We start from the raw sequence: 8,838 nt of genomic DNA, 5'->3' as shown, positions 1-8,838 counted from the left end.
TTATTATTATTATTATTATTATTAGTATTATTATTATTATTATTATTATTACACTTCTTTTATCCACCTAATAAAATTAACACCAACACGTAACTAATAAATATTAATCTTAATTATAAATCATATTTGACTATTTATTGTATATTCATTTGAGATATGATATTTTTACGAATGGCCAAATAATTCACAAAAATAGATGATTCCTCGAAAGAAAATTATTCACCGTCCGCAAAAGAAATTATAACTAACTAATATTTTTTTTGAAATAAAACAAACAATTTAGTTGCCGAAATGAAACTGAGAATATATATATATATATATATATATATATATATATATATATATATATATATATATATATATATATATAGCATTTAACATTGATATTCCGATGTTAAACTAATGAAAAGACTAAACTAAATATATAAGAGTTTAAGACTTTCATTTGATTTGATGACATTCATATTAAAAATAAGGGAGATAATCATTGTCAAAAGGAAATTGTTCACTAAAATAAATATATTTGACGTCTGGGCAAAGAAAGCTAATCATCTATTGAAACTAATCGACGATAGTGAAAAAAAAACTAGCCGTCATATCCAAATTTATAGCATAAAAGTCCAAAGTTAGTAATATAATCATAAACAAGACAAACTTTAAGGTTTTTTTACATAATATTGTTTCTGCTAGGGACACAAAAGTATTAGTGAAGCCTAACGAAAATTTAAAAGGTGATGAAGTTTATATATCAAATATGGTGTATAAAGAAGTGTTGCACGATTAATAATATATAATTAGTCATGTGTTATTACAAATTTTCATATTTTGTGTATTCTTATAATTTTTTATTTTTGTTTGAATGGCTTAAACATTTCATATTTTATGTCGTCTAGACCAGTTTGTTTTTATCGGTTATTTGATATATCATGTAACAAATAACACCATATTTTGATTATTTTGTCTTCGACATGTACTTTCTTTTGTAACATAACATTTTTGTAGAGGAAACATATCACCGAAAGAATTTACACGCCCCGCCGCTTTGCGCGGGTACACTGCTAGTATATTTTAAAAAAAATAAACTTAAACAATAAAAATATTTTAATTATTAAAAATATATGATCATAAATCATCCTCCCTAATAAATGAAAATAATTTTGTCACATGTCACTCTCTTATTAACTTGGACACATGTCATTTCTTGGTATTTTTGAATAATTGTTTTTTTCTATTTGTCATTTTCTCATTTTTTTTTCTATTTTCTTAATTAACACATCATATTTACACCACAATTAATAATTGCCTTAATTGAAAATAACCAATCAATTACAATATTAGTATTTATATAGTATTTAATATGTTTCCTTTTAAATTTAAATTTCAAATTTAAATAAAATTTTATTTAAATTTGCATATTGAATTTTTTGTTTTATTAAACCCGTATAACATACGGGTCTCACATCTAGTAAATAATATGGCATGTACCCACCATTGAGCAATCGGCACTCACCGTAAATCCATTTTTTCCTTAAATAAAATGTGTTGTAAAATTCTCTTACTTATTAAACCAAATAGAATAATTTATCATTTATCTTATGATTATTAAACCTCAAACAATACTTTATCTATTAATTTATAACTTTACACATTTAAAAATAATAATAATAATAATGGATTGTTTATTTTGCAACTTGCAAATCTCAAAAAACAATCTATCACTTGTCCCTTTTGTAAGTACCAATTACTAGTTCTTTACGAATATCATAATCCTTCATTTAAAAAAAAATTCAAAGCATTCATCTATAATATATTTTATCTAACATCGAGTTCGGACGGGTTCACCGTTATTTTCGTATATGTGGATCGATTAAGTAAGAATGCTCATTTTAAACTATTAAAACACTCGTCAGTCGGTGGGAAAAACTTTTGTTAAAGAGATGATTCAATTGCATGGCAACTGAAATTGATAAGGTGTTTTTAATTCAGTTTTGACGTGAATTATTTCGTTTACAAGGGACGGCTGTCAAGCATAGTACTACCTACCATCCTCAAAAGGACGGCCAACAAATAAAGTCGTTAATCATTATGTGGAAATATACCTATGATGTTTTGTTCGGGATACTCCGAAGTGGTTGAATAAATGGCTAGTGTGGGCTAAGTATTGGTATAATACTTCTTTTCATACATCCACCAAAACCACTCCCTTTGAAGTGTTGTATGGAAGAGATCTGCCACATTTACTATACTATGGTCATGTTAGAACAATAGTGAGATCGGTGGACCAATCCTTGATAGAAAGGAACAACATTTTGCAAGAGTTTAAGAGTTATTTATTCTAGACACAACATTTGATGAAAAGTCAAGCATATTTGCATCGACGGGAGGTTCGCTTTGTTTTTGGTGCTTGGGTATATTTGAAGCTTAAACCTAATCGTCAAGATTTCATAGCAAGGCGTCAAAATGAGAAGATAGCCCCAAGATACAGACCCTTCGAGGTGTTGGAGTTAATTGGCAAGGTGGCATATTGATGGGTTTGAGCCATAAGAACATTCTTATGTGTACATGCAAACCCTAAACACTTGGATCTAGGTTTCACTATTGGACATGCAATTCATCCGAGATTTGGAACCCTAGATCTAGCATACATATTACAAAATCAATGTAACTAATGAGATCTAGATGATTACCTTTGAATATCTCTTGATCTTCTTCTTCCTTGAGCTTAGAGTCGCAAGTGTAACTCCTCTAATGGCTTACAAACACCAACTAGCAAGAGGGTAGAATATGAGAGAGGGAGGAGGCACTTAAAATCGGCTCTAGGGTTCTAGGAGAAGCAGTGGCCGATTTCTGTAACCCAGGGGTCCTATTTATACTGTGAGCAGCTAGGGTTTCAGTCAAAACCCTAATGGATAGCTTAAACATTAAGCAACCTATGGAACCTTCTGGAATAAGGCCATGAACGAAAATATGATAGGCTCCCATCATAATTTCGTTCACCCCTTAGTCCATTAGGTTTCTCAGCCCAAAAATACAACTATCAAACATTTCACAGTTTCAGCCCCTTTATTCAATTAATATCTTTTAGTCACCAAATTAACTCCTAATTAATTTATGAGTAATATTAATTAAATAATATGATTTCTTCTTTAATATATTATTCTTATAATATATTAATAAATCATTATCTTTTCTCTCTCCATAAATTACATTGTCAAGTTGCTATGGTGAAGGCAACCCAAAAGGACCATGCATAACTGGGTCAAGTACTTATTAAATATAGTTACGGGCTTAGACACTAATCCAACACATACCGTTTGCGTCTACCACCAAATATATAAAGTATTCTTCAGATCCTCTTCTCTTCTCTTTATACCACCAACCTCGCACACAGTGGCAAAGCCAATGCATATGAAGTGGGGTGTATGGACCCACTTAGATAAGGGTCTCACCAGGAGTATATACAAGATTTTTCTCTTTTCTTTTCATTACACATTGTGGTTCCAGGAGATAATATTCGGTCCCCGTCTAATTTTGTTTGAAAGAAATGAATTTCTTTCTCTCCCGCAGCAGCGTGTCACGAACGCAAGTTCGACATTACTCCTTGCCTGAGTGGCGTACCGAGGTCCCCCATAAAACCCCGATACCAGCCCTCCCATGTTACACAGGCCAACTGGCTTTGCCCTTCCATGGGCTCATTAGGGAAGCTGCACTAGCCCCCGACCAGTTGTATCTCTAGAACGCTACGACCCCTTCATTGTTATGCAATTCAGCGACTCGGCCAGACAGCAACGACTAGCATAACAACGTCCCTTAGGCTAGGATGCCCCCTTTTGAACCCAATGGCAAGCAATTCCAATGGCATGGTATTTGTCTTCTTGCTAACACGGTCACAGGATATCAGCCCGTGACACTCTCCCACCGCAAAATTGTCACACGTCCTCGTGCGATGGAAGAGGAATTCTTGTCCTTTCGAAATGGCCTTTCTTCCGATGCCAAGTATGATCGCATACTGCTACATAGGATCCCAACCGTTATATTTCAAAGTCGATATCATCGGCATGTGGCCACCCCCATTACTTCCTTGAAGGAGGTAGAGCATTCATCGGTGTATTGCTCTTGACTTCGCAGCAACCTTCCAGCAAGTCCATACTTCTACGGACCCCACAAATATGCATGATTATACTGGCATGTCCCTTCGTCGTTTGGCTCTAATACCACTTGTAACGAACACAAGTTCGACATTACTCCTTGCTCGTGCGGCGTAACGAGGTCCCCTATAAAACCCCGATACCAGCCCTCCCATGTTACACATGCCAATTGGTTTCGCCTTGCCATTGGCTCATCAAGGAAGCGGCACTAGCCCCTGACCAGTTGTATCTCTAAAACAATACAGCCTCCTTTATTGTCACACACTTCAGCGACTCGGCCAGACAATTCCAGTGGCATAACAACATCCCTTAGGCATAACAACATCCCCTTTTGAACCCAACGGCTAGGACGATCCCTTTTGAACCCAATGGCAAACAATTCCAGTGGCATGGTCTTTGTCTTCTTGGTCAATACGGTCACAGGATATTATCCTGTGACAAGCGGATGTATGTGGGGCAATGAAAGTGCTGCTTGAATCCTTTTTTTAATATTAAATGTTATATTCTTATACTATCTAAATTTGTATCTTTTGTTTTCTAACTTGTACATTGCCTATTGATTTCTTTTACTCACATTGACATCGGATGTGTAAGCCCATATAAATTCAAGTGATATAAGCTCATAATACGGCATTCGGTCTTAAAATTGGACTGTGAATGCATAACAAAATAAGTAGGATTTACTTTTTTACGGCTATTGTTCTTTATTATTAAATCATATTAAAACTTATGATATAACTACCTCATATCCTTTATTTCACAAAATTTTATTTTAAACAAAGTATTTTCATAGAATAATTTGACAATATATGCATCGGTCAACGGTCAACTATACACCAGTCAACTGTGCACCCCACTTGACTTTCGGGCAGTGACGGACCGTCTAAGGGGCCAAAGGAGTTCATGGTCCCCTGGTTTTTTGGCTTAATAGTAACAACATATATATAATTTAGTTATGAAAAATCATTAATCAATTTTACAAGTAACCCACCGTTTTCTCAGGAACCATTTTGAAAAATCATTTAAACTAATCTTATTTCAAAAGGAAACTAACTATTTACTATATCACTAATTAAATCTATAAAATGACCAAAAATCCGATCTAATTTACAATCAATTTTAAAGAACAAATAAAACCCTAAGCATTTGTCGTCTGCGTAAGATATCGCCGTCACCGGAAAGGTTTGCAACTCACCGGAGTTAAGCTTGTACTTATTTCATAGACCGCAAAAATGCAACTCACCGCCAGAAAACATAACTCTATCGGACTTCTTGCCCTTCTCCTCTCTCGCAAAATTTCTTACTGTCTTTCCCCTCCTTGGACCCATGCAGTGTTCTGTGTTGCCTTCGTGCTCTTTCTCTATTTCTCATCTCTGTTAGAGTCAGGTATGCCCTCTCTCATGCTTTTATAAATTGATAAGCCATAACATGTAGCACCTGGTTCTTGGTATGTGTTCTGTTATTAAATCTTCTTTATTTTTGCACTTTTGGCCTTGGACTCGGCGAGTCGAAGGACTGAATCGCCGAGTAGAAGCGGGATGAGGCACGGGGTTTAAGTTGCGGACTCGGCGAGTCGAGTCTCGGACTCGGCGAGTAGCCGCTGTTTAGGCAAAAACCCTAATCCAGGGATTTGCACCCTATTTAAACGACCTTATGCAGCCTCCTTTCCCCTTTTATGCTCCCAAACACTCCTCATAGCAAACCCTAGCCGTTTTTGTGAAGATTTAAGGCTTTTTTAGTGATACTTGTGAGTTTTGGTCTCAAGGAAGAAGGAAGAGCATAGAAGGATCAAGAGGGGACTGAAGGATTCGAGTTTGGTTTATCATTTGCAGTCTTTGGAAGGTATAAAGTCTGAACCTTGCTCATTCTTTTGTTAGATCCCTCTTTGGGGTGATTTAGGGCTTTTATGAGCCATTTTTGGTGGCCAACCATGTTTGCAAACATGGTTGGGGGTTTGGGTTTCTGTATCATGTCATTTTATGAGCCACAAGTCAGATCTAGGTTGCTTTTTGCACCAAGGAAGGCCTCATGCAACAAAAGAACCATTCTAGAGCCTTTTAAGCTCTAAGGTCCCATGCATGCACGTAAAGTTTGTAACTTTACGTGCTAGATCGAGTTTAGGGGCCTAGATCTATCATTTGGTTAAGTGTTGTACATCAGAAATCGAAGTTCTTAGTAAGGAATGTGTTAGACTCGGCGAGTCCAAGGGTTTTGGTCCCATATCAGTGAGGGTCGTAAGGACCAGTTGAGTGTGGAAGGGTTTTTAGGAGTCCCGGGGAGTGACCCAACGTTCTGGACTAAGCAAAGTGTTCTGGGAATTCATGGTACTCGGCGAGTGCATGAACGGACTCGGCGAGTCCAAGGCAATCTTCATGGAACTCGGCGAGTTGTTCATCAACTCGGCGAGTCGAGGACAGAACGTGTTCATAGGATGAAGAGTAACTCGACAAGTTGTTCATACAACTTGGCGAGTCAAGTCAGGACATGAGTATCAGTCGATGATGAACTCGACGAGTTGTTCATACAACTCGGCGAGTCGGATGTGGATTCAGTCGGTGTTCATTTAGAAGGAAAACTCGTCGAGTCATTGCCTAACTCGACGAGTAGAGACGGGTATGAGGTCTAATGAAAGGAAAGGGACTCGGCGAGTTGACGAGTCAACTCGGCAAGTTGACGAGTCAACTCGGCGAGTCAGGTCAACTGAAAGTTGACTTTGACTTTGACTTATTCAAGGGGTAAAATGGTCATTTTACCCTAAGGGTAGATGTTAGTTTCTGACTAAGTGTTTTGTGGGAATTTTAGTCGGAGAACTTCCGGAGCAGCCGCGGGCAGCAGTCAGAGGATTCCCGCACAGTTCAGCAGATACGAGGTTTGTTACCTTCCAGTAGGGGTGGGTCTAAGGCCTCAATGTCGGCCCACCATTGAGGAGTATTTAGAAGATAATTGTCTTTGTGATAATTTATCTTGTTTTGGTATGCGTTTGGTTATGTGTTATATCTGTATGATATGTTGCATGATAGGGATAGATTCCCTGATAGTGGTCCGTAAGACCAATGGGTAGGTCAGAACCCGGATATGTCTGAATGTGTGCTTATACCTGCTATTGTATGCTAGTGGTAGGGGTGGAATAGTCTCCAGTTACCGGTTGAAAGATACCGATGTCAATTACCGGTTGAAAGATACCGATGGTATTGTATGGTATGTGGTATGATGGGGGAACTCACTAAGCTTTATGCTTATGGTTTCAGTTTTTGGTTTCAGGTACCTCTTCGTCTAAGGGGAAGGAGCCGGCGGCGTAGCATGGCATCACACACATATGATTTTTCCGCATGGTGTTTTCTGGGATTGTACTATGATATGACATTTATTCATGGTTGTGGGTTTCGGATATGATACTTGGTTTTGAGACGTCAAGTTTTTACAATACTCTCCAATGAATGTTTTATTTATTACTTAATCAAAAAATAAAATTTTTGGGCTTGAATTTTGGGGATGTTACATAACCCATTTGGTGTTGCTACCGATAAAGAAAGAGGGAAGGCAAAGACTAAAAGTAGTCTACTCTAACGGTAGCTGTAAGTTTCTGTAGCAAAACTACGATAACATTAGATAAAAACGAAAATAAATATTATGATTTATTAATCAGTATTTTAGCTTTTAATTTTGTATAAATATCAATAGAATTTATATTGATACAACTGCAGAGGTTTTTATGTAAATGTATATACATATATACTGTGAAATTCAAAATTATAATGTATAATTTTTAAAAAAAATATTAACTAATTAATTATGATCATAAGTATGAAAAAAAACTTGTTTATAAACTTTGGTTTCGGCCCCCTAACTTGTAGTGTTTGTGTTCCGTCCCTGCTTTCGGGCTGGATCCGTCACTGCTCGTACATACATGATTTCTTTCATGGCTCTCAGTTGCGCAAGGCCATTGAGAACCGGATGGTAGCTCCTCAATTATAAACAACTTTAAGTGAAGATATGGAAGTTTTACTACAACCGGTCAATTGGAGGGGGGTGAAGGAATGAATGGACAAAAGGATTTAATTCGTTAGTTGGAACTTCCAAAGTTTTGAGGCCAGGTGGGCACTTTTTGATGTCATAAATCGTTAATTTCCTAATTTCCACCTTGAGGACAAGATGTGTGTTTGGATACGTCCGAACGGTTTGGTCGAAGGCAGAAAGAATAAGTTTCAAGGTTAAGCAAGAATTAGGAAAGTTTAATTTTAGTATTTTGTTTAAATAAGGATTGTTATCCAAGTTTACTTAGTTATCTAGTTGGATTAGAACATTTTTCCTATTTTTTAGGTTATTTGTTTTATATATAGGTTGCTATAAGTATGGTGCACCATTGATTTATAGTTTATCGGAAAAATAAAATTTAGTCGGTGACTACTTTGGAGCCTACGTGTTCGATGTTCTCAACACAGTCACTTTTCGGTTCTAACCCTAGTGATATTGATATATCTTGTTTTCGATAAGTCTAAGAAATCAGCAAATAAATCAAAGACAATTGCAAAAATGGTCCCTGTGGTATCCATTTTTTTCGGGTTTCAGTCCATACCTGACTTTTTTGGATTCATGGTCCTTTTGGCATAGTTTGTTTGTAGAAATGGTCCCTTGACTTAACTTCCGTTAAGTTATTGTTGTTAACCCCCTATCCGCATCTCACATGTGG

Source organism: Lactuca sativa, chromosome 4, assembly GCF_002870075.4.
Source record: "Lactuca sativa cultivar Salinas chromosome 4, Lsat_Salinas_v11, whole genome shotgun sequence".
Classification (NCBI taxonomy): domain Eukaryota; kingdom Viridiplantae; phylum Streptophyta; class Magnoliopsida; order Asterales; family Asteraceae; genus Lactuca; species Lactuca sativa.
The sequence above is the reverse complement of the archived record's forward strand: the minus strand, read 5'-3'. Positions refer to the sequence as shown.